This window comes from Sprattus sprattus (genome assembly GCF_963457725.1).
Source record: "Sprattus sprattus genome assembly, chromosome: 2".
Lineage (NCBI taxonomy): Eukaryota > Metazoa > Chordata > Actinopteri > Clupeiformes > Clupeidae > Sprattus > Sprattus sprattus.
This window is the reverse complement of record NC_137921.1, coordinates 28,918,436-28,938,584: the sequence shown is the minus strand read 5'-3', so window position 1 is coordinate 28,938,584 and position 20,149 is coordinate 28,918,436. Positions and strand designations below refer to the sequence as shown.

The window sequence follows — 20,149 nt, the reverse complement described above, 5'->3', positions numbered from 1 at the left end:
CGCGCTGCCTGAGACACTTTCCCATCTCTTGAGCTCCCGCCCGTCTGTGCGTGTGAACCTCGGCGAACCGCAAGTGGACCGAGCGAAACCGGCTCAGTTAAGTAAGTAAATACATTAAGCTTGATCCTGTGGTCTGAAGATTACTGTCTGAGAAATGCGTTGGGCTAGATTTTCCATTCGTTATGTTTCCCTGCTCAGTCCTTTCTTTGTTTTTTGTTTCCTGACTCGGACCGTCATTGCCCGGCGCTTTCCTTCCTGTCTTTAGGACGAGGTTGTGTTCGATCGAACGTTGATTATTGGTCGTCTGCTACGGCGTGAGATGGAAAGAACGACGATGGAACGCTTGAGTCACAGTTTTGTAGCGTTTTATTTGTGTGGAGAGTTCCATACTGATACACTGTTCCGGATGGACATAGTCGTTTCATTGGTTTACCATTTATTTATTTTATCCTCATCGCCCCCTCCCTGATCTGCACCCTCCACCCTGCAAGGCCGTGTGTTGTTGGACCTGCAGCAGAATAAATATGGCAAAACCTGCAAACCTGGGTTGGCATGCAGTGCAGTGCAATGTGCAGTATATATGTGACTGCTCCTATGTGTGTTTGCACATGTAGATAAACCCATAGCTCCATCCCTCTTTCGGTCCTTCTCTCGCTCGCTCGCTCTCTCTCTCCACCGCCCTGTGGGGAAAACAATGCGCCCACTGTCTAGCGCCGCAGCTGGACCCAGCTGTGTGCTCATTCGGGCAGCAACTCTCTCTGCCACGCAAGACCTGGATTGTCACCCGTTTTGAACTCGCAAAGACAACGTTTTGATTTGAGGGCGCTCCCGAGTTAGGCGAGGCCTGGCTCTACCATGCCATGCAATGCCGTGAGCGTAGCAGCAGCTGCAGGGAAGCCCTTGAATATGGAGGAGTCTTTCCTAGAGCGAATGGCTGGAGCAACTCTCCTCTCCCTGCATGAATTCCTGGCACCGCTGGCTCCGCCGGCATCGAAGTCAGGGCTTCCCACACTGTGGGACCATTGTGTCAACCCCGGCCGGGAGTTTGTGTCAATCGCAAGGCTGTTTTTTCACGAGAGAGCAGGCAAACCTTGTCCATGTTATGGTCCTGGCTGCTGAGATGCGATTTACTATTCCGTCATTAGTTTGAGGGTTATGAGAGTGTGTTTTCTTAACGAATATGTAGGCTAGACTACCAGCCGGTGTTTTTTCGTTTGAAATTTAGCCGTTAATTTTGTAACGTTGGTAAGTAGTTTATTTGCCATACCACCACTTGAGGTTAATGTGCAAGGTTCCACTGATAATGTTCTCTCTCTCTCTGTGTCTGTCTCTCTGAAATTAAGCTGAAACGCATTTCCATCATGTATCTGCCTTTATCCGTCTGGCTCCATCTGTTCATTCTAACTCAGCCGTCAAGCGTGAACGTGGTGTGTGCTATACTGTGTGATTCGCCGCCCTGCCTATGGCATTTGTTCTGGTAGCCAAAAAGCGCACAGCCTGCTCTGAAGTAAACGTTTTTTGAGTAAGGCAGGGCGCTATTAATAGCTGCTATGGTCTTCCTCTCTCGTGCCACTACCTTCCTCCGAGTTGCTCAAGATCAGCAACCGTTCACCACCCTCTCTTCCTGACACTGGCTTCTTTTTAATTTTTTTGCAGACCTGAAATTCGACCCAACTAGCTGTTGTGATGCAATGTCAGAGTGACATCATCACTCAGGGCAGAGGTTTCCATAGTTACGAGGAGACTGAGGGGGAGGTTCCCCTGACTTTTATTTGTGTTTATGATTTGTGCCTCTGCTTGACCCGTGTGTGTTTGTGTGTGTGTGTGTGTGTGTGTGTGTGTGTGTGTGTGCACTGATTATGGTCATTTTGGAGCCACTACTGAGTCCTGCTCTGTGTCACCTGAGGTGCACTCTACAGCAAAGAGGGAGAGCAAGGACAGCACAACCTGATCCCCCACCCCCCACCCCACCCCACCCCTGCACACCTCTCTACCATCTCCTACACGCTGAGGTACTGCAGGGCTGCAAGCAGAAATCAAACCAGCAAAGGGAGTTCATGCAGGGTGTGTGTGTGTGTGTTTGTGAGAGAGAGAGGGGCTGTATGTAAGTGTGTATGTTTGAGTACGGATGTGTCACTATCAGGGAGCATGTGTGTTTGAGGATGCATGTTTGAGTGTGTGTGCAAGTTTACGTGTGAGTGAGACAGGGAGCATGAATGTGTATGTGCGTGTCTTTATGCAAGTTTCTCTAGTGAGTGAGTGTGTGCGTTTGAGGGTGCATGTTTGTATGAGTGAGGTGTGCATGTGTGTGTCTATATGCGAGTGTGCGTGTGTGTTTGTGTACACAGGCTGTGTGTGTGTTTGAGCCGAGCAGAGCTGAGAGCAGGAGAGAGAGGGACCGTAGCAGAGCCACGGACCTGTCAGTCCGAGTCAGCAACACCTGTAGGTGTGTGTGTGTGTTTGTGTGTGTGTGTGTGTTTGTGTGTGTGTCGGTCAGTATGAGTATAACTACGTGTGTGTGAGGCGGAGTCAGCTTGTGTGTGTGTGTGTGTGTGTGTGTGTGTGTGCCTGTCAGTCAGTCAGTATGAGTATAACTGTGTGTGTGTTTAGCAGGTGTGTGTGTGTGTGTGTGTGTGTGTGTGTGTGTGTGTGTGTGCATGGAGCAGATGAGCATGGTCTCACTGGGCCACAAAACGCACACTGTGGGATTAAAGATGTGTAAATGTGTCCGTGAGTGTGTGTGTGCGTGAGAGAGACAGAGAGCATTAGCAAGTGACTAACCATGGATGATGTCATCAGCAACAAAAAGTGGATGTAACATCCCTGGTATGGCCTAGATAGACGCATGCACGTACGCTCAAAACAACACACACTCATGGCCGTTCCTCTTTATAGCACAACTCCAGCTTAGCCATTTTTTGCCTTTTTTTCCCACGCCTTCTGCTTCAAACACCGCTTCCCCGTTGGGGCGGAGTGTGTTTTGCCGGGGAATGTAAATGATGTTTCTCTGTCTCCAAACGGTCTCAATCAGAAGCCTATTAAAGTGTGCCACTAGGTCGCTGTGTGACAACGCGCCGATGCACAGGAAACCACTACACCAATTAACTTCACAGCAGCAGTGCAATCACAGGGAGAGAGCCACACGCAGTGGATTACTCTGGCTGTCACTTTAGAATAGAGATGGATCTGAGGGAAAAACCCTGGTATTACTGTCAGCATAGCCAGTGGGGAGGATGGGAGGAGAAGCACATCGTGAACTGTGTGTGTGTGCGTGTGTTTGTGTGTGTGTGTGTGAGAGAGAGAGCCTATGCACAAGATTCAGCAGATTTGGGTGTGTGTGTGTGTTTGAAGGTGATCTGTTCTGATGAACATTATGAACTGAATTCAGGAGATACAGCATGTGTGAAGGTGATCTGTTCCAAAAGAAAGAGTGTGTGTGTGTGTGTGTGTGTGTGTGTGTGTGTGTGTGTGTGTGTGTGTGTGTGTGTGTGTGTGTGTGTGTGTGTGTGTGTGTGTGTGTGTGTGTTCAAGAACTGATCTAAGGAGCAGGCGGACATGAATAAGGCACCCACACATTGCTGTTGTAAGAAGCGTGCATGGAAAGAAAGAGAGAGAAAGGGCCTCTTTCTATAAGCACTCTGACTCATTTACAGCGTCCTCAGCTCCCGCTACTATCAGGCATCCACTAGTCTGTTTGTTTGTGTGTGTGTGTGTGTTTGAGAAAGTGAAAGGTCCTTTTCTGAAGCACTCTGACTCATAAACAGCGTCCTCAGCTCCCACTACTATCAGACACACACTAATCTCTGCCTCCTTTTTATCCTTACACAAATAAGTGCCCTGCTCCTAAGCCCCAGCAGCTGCCTCCTCTCCCCCTCTACGGGCATGCACACACACACACACACGGGCAGGACAGAGCACAGGGAGTTGAAGAGAGGGGGATAGCAGAGAGAGAAGATGGAGAGAGAGAGAGATGGAAGAGTGAAAGAGTGAGCGATGAAGAGAGGGGGATATAGAAGAGAGGGAGAAAGAGAGAGAAGATAGAGAGAGAGAGATGGAAGAGTGAGTGAAGAAGAGGGGGGTATAGAAGAGAGGGAGAAAGAGAGAGAGATTGAAGAGTGAACGAGGAAGAGGGGGATATAGAAGAGAGGGAGAAAGAAAGAGAAGATAGAGAGAGAGAGAGAGATGATAGAGAGAGGTAGATGGAGGGAAAGAGTGAGTGAGAGGAGGAGCCGTGGAAGATGAGTGGTGCGGCTGCTGTAGAAGATGCCCTCAGGCTCCACCCATTAGTGCCCAATCACTACACCAGTCTGAGAGGGGGGGGCATCACTAACTGCACTTGCCTGAGGGGGGGGGGGGCATCACTAACTGCACCAGTCTGAGGGGGGGTGCATCACTAACTGCACCAGTCTGAGAGGCGAAAACACTAAACAAGATGAAGACTCCTGCTGCCAACAAAACATACTGGCAACTAATTGATTTCTGTATTTTCTGTCTCACTCTCGCGTGCGCTACTCTCTTCCCTCTCTCCTGAACAGTTAAGCCGTTATTCAACATTCCCCCCTCCTCACACACACACACACACACACACACACACACACACACACACACGCAAACTGCAGCCACTTCTTCACACCCGCAGCACAACACAATACAGTGAGGCTGGGAAAAGAACTGCAGGAGAATGGCAGAGTACGTGTGAGGAACAATAGCCCCGTGCTCGCAAGCAGCTTCAACCACTCCTTTCACAAGAGCTCCTATTTGTGAGTGTGTGTGTGTGTGTGTGTGTGTGTGTGTGTAAGAGTATAAGAGTGTGTGTGTATTGGCAGCCTTCAGTGTACTTGTCCGGCTGATGAAGTGTTTAAACTGGGCTGAGAGGGGAGGGAAGAGAGTGTGTGTGTGTGTGTGTGTGTGTGTGGTGGGGGAGAGGGGGGAGGGGGGTGCCGTAGCCAGAGTAAATATTATGGCTCTCTGGGCAGGGAGGCCTGTCCTGACTGTCAGAGAAAGCGGACGGAATGCAGAGGCCCACTGTGTGTGTGTGTGTGGTTATTTTCAGTGTGTGTTTGTCCCTGTGTGAGAGTATGTGTAGGTGGTTGTTTGCATTAGCTTTTGTGTATGTATACCTGTGTGTGTGCATGACTTAGCGCATGTGTGTGTGAGTAAGAGATGGAGAGAGAGTGAGAGAAACTGAGCCCCTGTAAATTGGCTGGTTGGTTGGCTGGTGGTGGTTCCTGTCGAGCTCAAGTGCCAGTGCTTGACCCTGCCCGTTCCAGGAGCTCTGGTGCTGGGCTGGCGTGTTAGACCTCTCCCTGCCTCGAGCCTTCCTCTATGGAGCTCCATGTGACTCTTCTGAAGGGGCAAGACGAGCCTGTTTTTCAGGGTAATGCCAACACCTAAACTGCCCCAGGCCTCTCTCTTGTGACTGTTTCGTAACTCTGTGTGTGTGTGTGTGTGTGTGTGTGTGTGTGTGTGTGTGTGTGTGTGTGTGTGTGTGTGTGTGAGACGGTTCACTGTAACATTACAGTAATGTCAATCCATTGCTTGCCAATAGAGAACCTTAATGGATCCCTTAAGGGCAGTGGCTACTGTGGCTGGTGTGCATCAACAAGAGATAGATAGAGAGAGTGGGTGGGTGGGTGTGTGTGTGTGTGTGTGTGTGTGTGTGTGTGTGTGTGTGTGTGTGTGTGTGTGTCAGGGGAAGGGTTTTAGCGTCCGACATAAGCCTTGTCCCATTGACACACTTGCACATCTGTCACATGCCTGTGTCTCTCCACTCAACACATGACCTTGGCGACACTGCCTTGCCTTCTTAGCCAGTCGCCATCCCTACACACACACACACGTACACACATATGTACAGATACACACCTTTCTGTCCATGACCTCTGCCTCACATGTGCTGCCCTGCCCATTCACCATCACATATTGCAGCCCACACACACACACACACACACACACACACACACACACACACACACACACACACACACACATGTGCGTACATGTACAGATACAGATACACAAACACACCACCACACAGAGACGCGTTTACACAGACACATTTGCAGCACTCTAGTGAGAAGTCTGTAACATACCAACACACACACACAAGCCTGTTGCTCTATACAGAACTGGAGATGCCTATGGTCACACACACACACACACACACATACACACACAAGCCTGTTGCTCTATACCAGGGGTTATGAAATAAGAAAAATATGTCTAAAATAATATAAAGGTGATTCACGCTGACAGAATGTAGCCTTGCACCTATCCAGTCTATGGTAGCCTGTGCTTTGCTGATGTTAATGCATTGCGTTCGTAACGTCACGCCATACCGGATAATTCATAACGTACATTCTCGCGTGCGAAGTTGACAAGCATCTGCAGTTAAGCATAGCCTACGAGTACTTTTGAAGTTTAGTCGAAAAAGTAAAACTTTTGGTGAACGACTGAATCTACTGTCCTTAGCTAACATTTCGTTCTACCGTGGAGTTAGCTGGTCAGAAGCACCAATGGATCGGTGTTTAGTGAGGAGACAGGCTGCCACGACAAAGGTAAACCTTCACAGGATAGAGGGAAACAAAGTCAACAAAGAAAAAGAAAAAAACAATGAGGAGTACATCAAATACGGATTTACAGTGATGATAGCCGGAGCAGGAGAGGAGGTACACTGTGTTTCGTGTGTTCAACATCAACTGAAGCTATGAAGCCGTCAAAACTATTGCGGCATATGGAGGCGCATTACATTTTCTTGAATGCCAAGCTTATTGAGTACATGCAACAGATGTTGCGTGATTTTCATATGACTTAAGTTCTGGACAGTGTTGGGGAGTAACGGAATACATGTACTGGCGTTACGTATTTAGAATACAAATTAAGAGTAACTGTATTCTGTTACAGTTACAATTTAAATCGATGGTATTCCGAATACAGTTAGCCTACATTGTTGAAATCAATGGAATACATGACGGTACTTCTCTATTTCACGAGTTTATTCACTCTCTAAATAAAATAAGGCAACTTTATGCATTTCCCAGAAGCCCCAACATGAAAACGAATGAAAATGTTATTTGCGTGATCAGTCTGCTGATGGAGTCAGAGGAGCAGGTGCCAGAGCCGGCACAAGAGAGCCAGGGCAGGAATGCGTTTCTATCCTGGAAATGTAATAAGCATTTCATGTTAAAGCAAGAGAAGGGAGGACGGAATATAACTGTGCAACCTCCGTTCGGCTTCGAAAGACTCCACCTCCAACTTGAAAAAGCATCTAAAAGTAAGTTTATTTTTCAATTCGCCCAGGGTAGTCATCTGCTAGTTTAACTGGTCATCTTGAACATAGTTGTATCAGCCAGATGTGCGCCTTTACATTCTCCTATGTGCTGATTTACTAGCCCCGGTGACCAGTAAAACTACAGCTTCCCTTGGCTAATTCAAAATAAACTTACTTTAAGATGCTTCTTCAAAAATCTAACCTCAGTTTTTAAGCGAACACAGGCTAATTTTAGCGAACGTTAGCTAGCATGTCAAACAGGGCTAGTCACAGTCTTTCAACGGCTTATTTTTACTCCACATCGCAACAAAATGACAGATAAGCACTTTGAGCAGGCTCTCCTGCTGAGATACGACCACACTTTACTGGGGTGTGTTGACATGTTGAGTAGGCTAGGTGGGTCAAATATGTAGGTAGGTGTCTCAAAACATACTGGTCTTCAGGTTCACAGGCATTCACAGGCAATGCATGTAAATTGACAGCCTCATTTCTGTGTTAAATCAATTGTTATCTTTTTTCGTTTGACATTTTGAATCGGTTTTTGCTGCTAGCCTTTGTTGTTATATTACCAAGAAGTAATATTGGTTTTTGAGTTTAACATTGTTTCATGTGGGCAAAATGATATTTGATTGCATAACAACAATGATATTCTTTGCCATCATCTCATTCAGTTTGAGCTTACGTTTTGTTTTGATGGACAGTTTTTAGTTTGTCATTTTTCACAGCTGAGAAAATAAAGAATAAAGAAACTGTAAAGGGAAAATTGTGGCTACTTTAACCAAGTAAAACCTCTTTTGCATTAACATGGTCTTATAGTCTTTGTTCCTCTACAGCAAATTATAATAATTACAGTTCAATAAAATTGCACTTTTAGGGAGACTTGGGCCCAACACATTCAGCCAGTTGGAACAGTAGAACACACCAGAATAGGCCTGTTTAGTACGCAGGATTTGATGGCCGCATTCCTACACTTATAAAATGCAATTCAATGTGGAAGTATTCCAAGTATTCAGAATACAATACTCAGATTAGTTAATGTATCGGAATACGTAACATATTACATTTTTGGGCATGTATTCTGTATTCTGTAACGGAATACGTTTTGAAAGTATCCTTCCCAACACTGGTTCTGGATAAGTTGCCAGACCGAATCTCCAGAGCTTGCTGCAAAAGCAATGAGGAATATTTTGCCAAGTTCAAACTACCTGTGTGAGAGCATTTTTTTTGCGTACTTGAAGAATAAGTACAGGGCAAGAGAATGATATGAGACTGTCGCTGTTTACCATTTCGCCACGAATAGACAGGCTGTGTGGACTTCACCATGCCCAGATATTACACTGATAGGGTCTCCCCTCTCCCCGCACATGCACGAACAAACGCACACACGCACGCGCGCAGGCACATCATTGGGCCGCGGATTACTTTCTAGTCAGAATGGTGGTCCCTGGTAGCCTGACGATGTCATACTCATAATTCTAGTCAGAATATGAGTCTGAGAGACTGAGACCGAACCATTGGGCTGTTATTATGGGGCGTGTTTCAACGAACCAGGAAAGAAAATTCCTCTTCGCTGAATTGGATACCTAGAACCAATCAGAGCAACGTAGTATTACCATCTGTCAGATTAAACTTTTACCTGATCCCGTAGGAAGGACGGCAAAAACATCTTTTCAATCGACAAATGCCTTGATCGCGTTTCTCTGTTCCTCTTTCAAAATTAATGCGCTGTCAATATCTGTTGAGATATGCCTGCTCACGTTACTTAATTAGCACTCAAGGCTAGAGGCTACCATTTGTTTCAATGTTTTTTTTGGCCAACGCGTTAGCATAACCTATCAATAATGGTCTAGAGTGCTTTAGTTAGGACCTACAATCCTCGGCAACACTCGTTTTGCGTATACACAACTAACCGAGTCAATGTAGACATAAAAAAAAGTCGTGTAGATAGCTTAAATCATATAAAATATGTCCCACTAAGCTCCCGAGACGGCGCCATCTTTGTTCAATGTATATTCCGGTATATTCTATCTATATCTGTCCATCAACGTATAAAGCCCGCCCTTACAATTTGATTGGTTTAGATTGCTTTCTCAACTTTTCTGAAATGTTAAATCTCTCCCAACTAGCTCGACTCCAGACTGAATCTCCCAGACCAAACATTTTGTGGGCGGAGTTCAGGCTGGTATCCAGGCTAGGTCCCTGGGACAAAACCAGTTGAAAACCCCTGCTCTATACAGAACTGGAGATGCCTATGGTCACACACACACACACACACACACACACACACACACAGCTGTGCATAGCTCACCAACTACTTATGTGTGGAGCTGTGAGGTCATAATCATACATTAGCAAATCCAAACCCTATTTGACCTTCGTGATGCATGTCAAAGATAGAGATGCCTTCATACGGTCTTTTTTATCAATGGGAATAACTCTCACAGGCAGCAGCATATGCTCACTGTTTGTATCTGTTTCTTTATTTACATTCAATTGCTCTAGGGGTGGGAATAGACACAGAGATGGCGATACAATACTATCACGCTATTAGGCCATGATGTGATATTATAGGGAAATGAGAGGGAGAAGAGGTGGGGAGTGGACTGGAGAAGTGACGGGGAGTGGACTGGAGAAGTGATATCGGGCCGGATTCGAACCTGTGTCCTCCGTGGGCGTGAAGCCCGAATGTGGTCGAGGCTACTGTGTGACCTCCATCTTGTGGACTTCTGAAGCAATGTAATGCGAGTAGACGAATGTACCGAAATCAAATAAAAATCGTAAGATTAAAGGAATTAATATTGCAATACTACTGTGCTGTATCGATATAATATGATGCCGAAAAATATTGCGATACTACTCATACTATTTGTTTCTCCGCCTCTAGTATGCGTTATTGGCATGCATGCATTTAAAGGAACATGGGGTTACCAAAGCATAGAATTCAGAAACAGAAGAACATTTCAACTGCTTCCTCCTCTTCTTCCTCTTCCTCATCCTCATCATCATCTCACTTCTCTTACTGCATTTGGAGGTTTACCCATCAATCTGAACACCACTGTTCGTTTGTATATGTCTTGGATGTTTTGATCCATCTGTGTGCTTCGCAGTGTAGGTGACATGCAGATCACTGCCTCAGCTTTCCCCTCTGCTCTCTGCCATGTGTGTCATTAGGAGTGAGCAGCGCCTATGATTGGCATTACTTGATCTGCTCCTAGATTCCACTTCCAGCCCTGCTGTCTGCGTCAGGCCATACTGAACACAAGCCAAACGGCCCTTTTAACAGGAAAGCCTAAACACTGTGGAGTTTTCCCGTCAGGAAGTATCTCAACAACCTCCCCCCCCCTCACTCTCTCTGTATCTGTATTGTGTGTGTGTGTGCTTGCTGGGCTAATCTTACCTCTTCACTCTGAGGCACTATTTCCAGTGGCTAATGGACGCCGTGTTTCTATGCGAATGGCGTTGCTCGGTGCATCGCTCAGTTTAGCTCATCGACCACCAAGCACAGTATGGGTTTGCATTTCTGTACATCAGGGTCTACTTGCTTGAGGGTGTGTCTGTAAGTAAGAGGTACATCAGGGTCTACTCGCTTGAGGGTGTGTCTGTAAGTAAGGGGTACATCAGGGCCTACTCGCTGTGTGGGTGTGTCTGTAAGTAAGAGATACATCAGGGTCTACTCGTTTGAGGGTGTGTCTGTAAGTAAGAGGTATATCAGGGTCTACTCGCTGTGTGGGTGTGTCTGTAAGTAAGAGGAACATCAGGGCCTACTCGCTTTAGGGTGTGTCAGGGGAACATCAGAGTCTTCTCGCTTGAGGGTGTGTCTGTAAGTAAGAGATGAAGGCTAGCAAGGTGTCCAGAGTCTCCTGACACACAAAAGTATTCAACAAAGTGGAGGCAAAGAACTCATGAAGTAAAGGGTAGTGTGAAAAGCGAGGGTCGCGTTTTCCCAGTAGCTACCGTCTAGCCCTGAGTTTGCACACACATCGTCACACGTAAACTGATGACCACACTACATTTCCCATAATGCACACATTGTAGCGGTAGCCGTGGCAGCGTTTCAAAGCTGAGTTACAGCACGGTCCGGTAAGATAACTTTACAAACAACCACAACACACGTCAGTTCAATAAACTTCATTTATTTACTTAACAGCATAGCGAACAGTGAGGTACCCACTGATTCAGTTACAGATTCCATTCCTTTCATAATACTTTCGTTAGTTATTCAAACACACGCAACACAACTCACGAGTCAACTGCAGGTCTCCTAGGTCCGTCCGCAAACTGGTCCGTGTGGAAACGCGAGCCACATTGGAGCTAGGTCCTTATTCTGTCCTGTGACAGAGTAATTGGGTTTTGCTAATGGAGAGGGGTGCTGAGTTGCCGTGAATACTTCCGTGTATAATTATTATTACTGATGTGATGTATTTGATGACTATTAGTGAATGAGGAAATGTGTATGAATATATGATGTGATATTATTATGCTATATGTGTTTCTATGGCTTTTGTAATTGTTGTTCTGTGAATATTGTATGTATGGATTTACCTATCCTGGTGAGTTCTCCCAATTAGTAATTCATTGGTTGGCTTATTTAAAGCTAGTGGGGAGACTGGGTAGAGAGATTCGGGGTTGCCAGTGTGTAACACATCAGCTTGCTGTGAGGCTGTGGTTAATGACCTGAACCAAAAGTGAGTTGTGTATTGCCTATGAAGGGCCGGTTTGATTTCTGTTTTTCTAAAGTATTTTCTTTATTATTCTTTTGTTATTATTTTTGCACTTCGCACTTGTAAAATAAACCGGCACTATTTTCTCACTTCAACTGCTGAGCTGCGTCTTGCTTCTTACCCTTCGAACCTTGGTTGTGGCGTCCCGTCCCGTGTGTGAATTGGGGGTGCAATACCGCCTTTTCCACAGTTGGTGGCAGCGGTGGGATCGTGGCGCACTCCGAGAGAAGAAAGAACTCTGGAAGACGGGAGCTGATCCGTCAGAGGATGTCTATCCGACATCTAACCAAGGGTAAGCCGCCGCCAGAGCAAAATGAAGAAGATGAAGACGATGAGGGAGCCAAGGGACGTGATCCAGCACTTGCTGATGAGGCAGCAGACGACCTGGGTACCTTGAACCTGGCATCACTCCACAGTCTCCTACAGAAGACTCTCAAGGGCCAAGAGCGTGAGGCCCACAAGCAGGAGCAAAGATGGCGTAGCGTGCAGGTGCAGCTGAACAATGTCCGCGATGAACTAGAGGAAGAGCGACGGCGTGGCGGTGAGGGACGTCGACCAGGCGGTGATGGCGATCGACTTCCAGTGGCACCACCACTACCAGCAGCACCTCCAGAACCAGGACCTCGACCAGCAGAACCACCAGGCCGAGCAGCGCCGTCTCCAGCAGCCTGGACCAGAGCAGCCGTGCCAAGGCTGGAGGAGGGAGATGACATCGAGCAGTATCTCACCACCTTCGAGAGGCTGGCAGAGGCCTATCGGTGGCCAAGAGCTGAATGGGCGGTGTACCTGGTACCCTACCTGACCGGACGGGCCCGCTCTGCATACGTGGCAATGGATATCCTGGAGGCCATGGACTACAGCAAGGTGAGGGATGCCATTCTCTCAAAATATGAGATCAGCGAGGAGATTTACAGGCAGCGCTTTCGTGATCCAGACATCCGGCCAGGAGAGACTCCGAAAGAGCTGTACAACCGTCTGAAGGACTTCTATCGAAAGTGGATTAAGCCAGACGGCAAGACTGTTGAAATGGTTGGAGAGCTCCTCATCTTGGAGCAGTATCTGCAAACCCTGTCTCCTGATGTGCGTGTGTGGGTGAAGGAGCATAACCCGACGACTGGCCAGCAGGCTGCTGAGCTGGTGGAGGCGTTCCTTGCTGCACGCCCGGGGGCAAAGACATTCCGGTACCAGAGCTTCAACAGACCACCAGCTGGGGGTAAGTCTGGGGGTTTCGGTGGGGGAGCTGGTCCTAGGGGGTCTGGACAGAGTAGGGCACCAAACACACAGACTCACCCTACCTCTACGCCACAGCCTAGACCACCATATACCTCACAGCCTAGACAGGCCTCAGCACCCACAGCCACACAGAGCAAACATAATGTTATATGCTACTACTGTAATCACCCAGGGCACATCAGCAGGGAGTGTCCCATCAAAAAGGCTAAAGAGATGAGTATGTGTAGCATACCTAGACCTGGTAGGACATCCGACGAGTGTGTCAGCAAAGTGCAGACTGTCCCAGTGTATGTCAACGGCAAACCGACTTTTGCTCTCCTAGATACCGGCAGCACACAGACCTTAGTTCAGCCCCATCTGATAGACAAGTCAGAGAAGCTGGGGGGTAAGCGTATAAGGGTGTGTTGTGTAAATGGGGACGAGCATGTCTATCCTGTGTCAGTGATATGCCTGGAGGTTAGAGGGCGGACCTTTTGGCTAAATGCAGGTGTGGTTGAAGGGTTGAGCCAGCCAGTAGTGTTGGGACAGGATATACTTATACTACCTGAGTTAGTGCAAACTACCAAGCCAGTCAGCATGGTAGCAACGCGATCTCAAGCCAAGGCTAAAGCTGAAGTTTACAAGTCACTGCTAGAGATGATGCCTTTCAGTCAGGAGGACATTAGCTTACCTGAGCATTCAAAGGTGCAGAAGAGCCGCAGACAGAGAAGGAGAGAGAAACTGCAAGGCACAGTGAAGAAGCTTGGAGACCAGGTGCCAGTTCCTGATGTCTCACAGGGAGCTTTGTGGGAGATTCCCAGTAATGTTAGTGTACTACAGAGAGAAGATGACTCTTTAAAAGAGGTGTTTAGTAAAGTCACTGAGATAGATGGGGAGAAGACTGGTGTAGCTGCAGCGTTATCAGGGGAGCACTACTTTGTCCGGGAGGGCCTACTGTACCATCAACCTGAAGGGGGCAGCAGTGAGCAGTTGGTTGTCCCAAAGTCTCTGAGAGAGAAGGTGTTGGCATTGGGCCATGATATCCCTTGGGCAGGGCATCTTGGCAATGTGAAGACCCTTGAGAGGATAGCTGCACGTTTTCACTGGCCAGGGTTATACAGTGAGGTTCAGAGGTACTGCAAGTCGTGTTCCACCTGTCAGCTTACCAGTAGCTACAAAGTTAAGCCTTCACCACTACATCCACTTCCCATCATTGGTGTCCCTTTCCATAGGATAGCTATGGACATAGTTGGGCCATTGGAGAGAACACAGGCAGGTCACAGATTCATTCTAGTGATATGCGATTACGCTACCAGATACCCAGAGGCATTCCCCTTGCGTAAGATTACAGCTAGTGCTATTGCTCGGGCTTTGTTGCAACTGATATCTAGGGTAGGCATACCACATGAGATCCTCACAGACCAGGGAACTGCATTCTTGTCCAAAACCATGAAACAAGTTTATAGTTTACTGGGGATAAGAGGGATCAGGACCACCCCCTACCACCCTCAGACGGACGGGCTGGTAGAGAGATACAACAGAACCTTAAAGAGCATGATCAGGAAGTTTGTTGCTGATAATGGCAAGGACTGGGACCAGTGGCTGCCGTATTTGCTTTTTGCCTACAGGGAGGTGCCGCAGGCGTCCACAGGGTTCTCGCCCTTTGAACTGTTGTACGGGCGTCAAGTCAGGGGCCCTCTGGATTTGCTGCGGGAGGCCTGGGGGAATCCTAGACCCACCGAGAATGACGGCATACTCACCTACGTCTTGAAGATGCGGGACAAACTGCAGGAGATGGCTAGCCTGGTGGAAGACAACATGCGGCAGGCCCAGCAGACCCAAGTCCGGTGGTACGACCAGTCAGCGCGGCAGAGGAGCTTCGAGCCAGGACAGCAGGTTCTCTTGCTGTTGCCGACGACAGAGAACAAGCTTCTGGCCCGCTGGCAGGGGCCATATCGGATTATTCGTCAGCTGGGGCCAGTGACCTACGAGCTGGAGATGCCAGGGAGGCGCAAGACCAGGCAGGCCTTCCACATCAATCTCCTCAAGGAGTGGCACGAACGGGAGTTGCCACTCAGCCACCAGCTGATGGTGCGAGCTGTGGGGGAGGATGAGGATGTTCCTGAGCAGTACTTCCCTGCGCAGGTCCCCACCACGGAGCCTGACTTCTCACACCTGACTACTCAACAGGCGCAGGAGCTTCGAGCTATCCTCCCAGAAGGGTTGTTTTCTGAGCAGCCAGGGCGGACATCAGTGGTGGAGTATGACTTCCAACTCAAAGACGCCAAGCCGGTGAGACAGCGGATGTACCGTATCCCAGAGCGGTTGTTGCCTGCACTCCAGGAGGAGTTGGAGTCGATGAAGCAGCTGGGGGTCATCGAGCGGTCCAACAGTGGCTGGAGTAGCCCCGTGGTTCTCGTTCCAAAGAAAGATGGAACCCTCCGTTTCTGCGTTGACTTCAGGCAGCTGAACGCTCAGTCCAACTTCGACGCCTATCCAATGCCGAGGTTGGAGGACCTCATAGAACGGCTTGGAAAGGCGCAATTCGTCACCACCCTCGACCTCTGTAAGGGGTATTGGCAGGTTCCCTTGGCTGATGGAGTTAAGCCTTACACTGCCTTTCGTACCCCTCAAGGTCTCTACCAGTTCACGGTCATGCCTTTTGGCCTGCAGGGGGCGCCTGCATGCTTCCAGAGGCTGATGGACCGTGTGCTGGAGGGCACCGACACCTTTGCCGCTGCCTATCTGGACGATGTGGTCGTCTATAGCGCCACCTGGGGGCAGCACATGCAGCATCTGGGAGAGGTGCTGTGTCGCATCCACGAAGCTGGGCTGACAATCCAGCCAAAGAAATGTGCCTTGGCTCAGTCGGAGGTTAGTTACCTCGGGCACATCATCGGTGGCGGGGTGATTAAGCCTCAAAAGGATAAGTTGGTGGCTGTCCGGGACTGTCCGCGACCCCAGACCAAGAAGGACGTCCGGTCTTTTTTGGGGCTCGCTGGATGGTACCGGAGATTCATCCCAAACTTTGCTACCCGCGCTGCACCTCTCACTGATCTGACCCGGAAGTCGGGGTCCACAAGGGTCAGGTGGGAGGAGGTGCATGAGGGGGCGTTCCAGGACCTGAAAGCAGCATTGCTCTGTGAACCAGTGTTGCAGAGTCCGGACTTTGAGAGCCAGTTCACGGTGCAGACCGATGCATCTGGAGTGGGACTTGGGGCCGTTCTTCTCCAAGGGGAGGACGAAGAACAGAAGCCCGTGGCTTACATTAGCCGTAAGCTCTTCCCTCGTGAGACCAGGTACTCTGTGGTGGAGCTTGAGTGCCTGGCGATGAAATGGGCTCTAGAGACTTTTAAATATTATCTGTTGGGAAGAGACTTTTTACTTGAGACCGATCATAAGGCATTGCAATGGTTGGGCAAAATGAAAGACTCTAATGCACGCATTACGCGATGGTTTTTGTCCCTGCAGCCATACAAGTTTCAGGTCAAGTACAGGGCGGGGAAACTGAACCCAGTAGCAGACTTCCTGTCTCGTCACCCTAGTGACGAGCCTTTAGAGGGGGGAGGAAATGTGAAAAGCGAGGGTCGCGTTTTCCCAGTAGCTACCGTCTAGCCCTGAGTTTGCACACACATCGTCACACGTAAACTGATGACCACACTACATTTCCCATAATGCACACATTGTAGCGGTAGCCGTGGCAGCGTTTCAAAGCTGAGTTACAGCACGGTCCGGTAAGATAACTTTACAAACAACCACAACACACGTCAGTTCAATAAACTTCATTTATTTACTTAACAGCATAGCGAACAGTGAGGTACCCACTGATTCAGTTACAGATTCCATTCCTTTCATAATACTTTCGTTAGTTATTCAAACACACGCAACACAACTCACGAGTCAACTGCAGGTCTCCTAGGTCCGTCCGCAAACTGGTCCGTGTGGAAACGCGAGCCACATTGGAGCTAGGTCCTTATTCTGTCCTGTGACAGAGTAATTGGGTTTTGCTAATGGAGAGGGGTGCTGAGTTGCCGTGAATACTTCCGTGTATAATTATTATTACTGATGTGATGTATTTGATGACTATTAGTGAATGAGGAAATGTGTATGAATATATGATGTGATATTATTATGCTATATGTGTTTCTATGGCTTTTGTAATTGTTGTTCTGTGAATATTGTATGTATGGATTTACCTATCCTGGTGAGTTCTCCCAATTAGTAATTCATTGGTTGGCTTATTTAAAGCTAGTGGGGAGACTGGGTAGAGAGATTCGGGGTTGCCAGTGTGTAACACATCAGCTTGCTGTGAGGCTGTGGTTAATGACCTGAACCAAAAGTGAGTTGTGTATTGCCTATGAAGGGCCGGTTTGATTTCTGTTTTTCTAAAGTATTTTCTTTATTATTCTTTTGTTATTATTTTTGCACTTCGCACTTGTAAAATAAACCGGCACTATTTTCTCACTTCAACTGCTGAGCTGCGTCTTGCTTCTTACCCTTCGAACCTTGGTTGTGGCGTCCCGTCCCGTGTGTGAATTGGGGGTGCAATACCGCCTTTTCCACAGGTAGTGTTTAGTTTCCTCCGGTTATTCCCCAGTTGCCATTCATGTATGTAGGTATCTATAACATTAGCCCATAGAGGAAACATTGGTTTAGGTTGTTTGGTTAAAATTGATTCCATTATTTCTAGCCGAATCCTTGCTTACATTAATATTAGCTGTTTCTAATTCTATGTGCGCTTGCATGCCAGCTTGCTAGTTCGCCAGATAACTTTTGGAGTTTATGGAATTAGAGAAAGAAAGAGAAAGAGAGAAAGAGAGAGAGAATAGAGAGAGTTGAGAGAGAATAGAGAGAGTTGGGAGGAGAGTGAAATAATAGAGAGAGTTGGGAGAGAATATAGAGAGTTGAGAGAGATAAGAGAGTTGAGAGAGATAAGAGACAGTTGGGAGGAGAGAGAGTGAATAGAGAGAGTTGGGAGGAGAGAGAGAGAGTTGAGAGAGATAAGAGAGAGTTGGGAGGAGAGAGAGAGAAAAGCCCTTAAGAGCCAGGAACTAACTACCGAGAAGAGTCCTCTCATTCAGTTGGTTCCAAAGACTTCATCAAGACACCCATCATGAAAGATTGAATACAAACCAAATTATTAACACTCAAAAAGAAATATACCTTACATACTGGAAAGAAATAACACAAAAACAAAGCAAACTGCAAAACTATTTGGCCCTAAAAAGAGACCACAAACTCGCAAATTATTTGACAACTATTTCGGACACTAAATTGAGAAAGGTAGTTACTAGATACAGGCTCAGTGGCCACAATATAGCGATAGAGACAGGCAGACACAGGCAGACCTGGGTGCCTCAGGAAAGCAGACTCTGTGTACACTGTGACCTTGGAAAAGTGGAGACAGAACTACATTTTCTCACCAGTTACCCAAATTACATTGACATAAGAAACAATTACTACCCCAAATTTAAAGCCATATACCCTCAATTCTGCGAGATTGAGGACTCCGAGAAAGCTAGATACCTCTTAAGAGAGGAAGAGCATTGTGCATTACTAGCTGCACACTACATATACTGTATAACTGTGACAAAAAGAGGACTGATCACTTAGCGACGCACCTGCCCCTCCCTAAGCCTGTGTTCAGACTGAACTGAAGCAGACACCACTATCCCCACCAGCAGCAGCACTGTGCGTGGGCGCTGTTACTAGCCTGGAGAGGTTTACACTGGATTTGCAAGTAGGGAGATGAGAGGCTGACCACACTTAGACACACACACACACACATGTACGCAGACACACACATGCATGTGCACACACACGTGTACACACACAAACACACTCTCTCTCTCACACACACGCACACTCACATGCACACACCACAGACACTCATACACATCAGATACACACACGATACACACATACACATGCATCCTCGACTCTTGTACACACACTGGCCAGTGCACCTGGCTCTTTGTCCTGTTTTGGAGGGGTTGGTGAGTGTCAGAGGCTTGCTGTTGGGGTTTTGTTTTTTACTTTCATGATGAACACTGCCCACTGTCAGCTTCAAACGAGAGAGAGAGAGTGAGCAGAGAAGGAGGAGAGCAAAGGAGGGAGGAGAGGAGATAGGCATTTGATGCTTTCGCTCACCTGTCTATTATTTCTCTCTTTTTTTCTCTCTCTCTCTTTCGCTCCGACCCCCCCCCCCCCCCCCCCCCCCCACCCCAGTCCTGTCTCCATGTCAGTGCAGCTACCTGGATGTTCTCTCTGTCTGCATGCTGACTGATGTCAGCTCTTTTTATCTCTGTCTGTCTGTCTGTCTGTCTGTCTGTCTGTGTCTCTTTCTCTCTCTCTCTCTCTCTCTCTCTCTCTCTCTCTCTCTCTCCCTCTGTCTGCCTGTCTGTCTCTCTGTCTCTCTGTCTCTCTGTCTGTCTCTCTGCTGTAGTCCTGTGATGTTGACAGTGACACTGATGGTGACAGTCAGTTGGGCTTTACCCAGGTGTGACTAAACTGCCGGGGGTGTCTGCTGTTCATAGGTGTGTGTGTGTGTGTGTGTGTGTGTGTGTGTGTGTGTGTGTGTGTCTGTCAGCCTCAGTGACTGCATCAGTGTGTGTCAGTGCCTCGGTCAGTTCTGACTGTCCCTCTAAGGATAGTCTCATTGTTAACACACAACCCCAAGCACTTTGTGTGTTTGGCATGTTTGACAGTGTCATGGTATTGTATGGCTCAGTCAGCTGATGCAGTTGTGTATTTAGTTTCATGTATGACACCAACGAAGGCTGGTTTTACAGAGGTGGCTCAGAAGACCTCTTACACACACACACACACACACACACACACACACACACACACACACATATGCCCTCCTTCTCACCCCCTTCCTTTCTTTCCTTTTAATCACTCTCTCTCTTCCTCTCTTTATCTCCCCCCTCTCTCCTTTAGGTTC

The 20,149-nt window shown here is 47.8% G+C and overlaps 1 protein-coding gene across 1 annotated transcript in view; it reads left to right on the top strand.

Moving 5' to 3' along the window:
• The window catches only part of LOC308360410 (uncharacterized protein C1orf21 homolog), a 35,560-nt gene continuing 15,411 nt past the window's right edge, over nt 1-20,149 (top strand). Inside the window, exon 1 of the mRNA XM_080832323.1 lies at nt 1-101. The gene's annotated coding sequence lies outside the window, so the exon portion shown is untranslated. The remainder of the gene's footprint in view (nt 102-20,149) is intronic.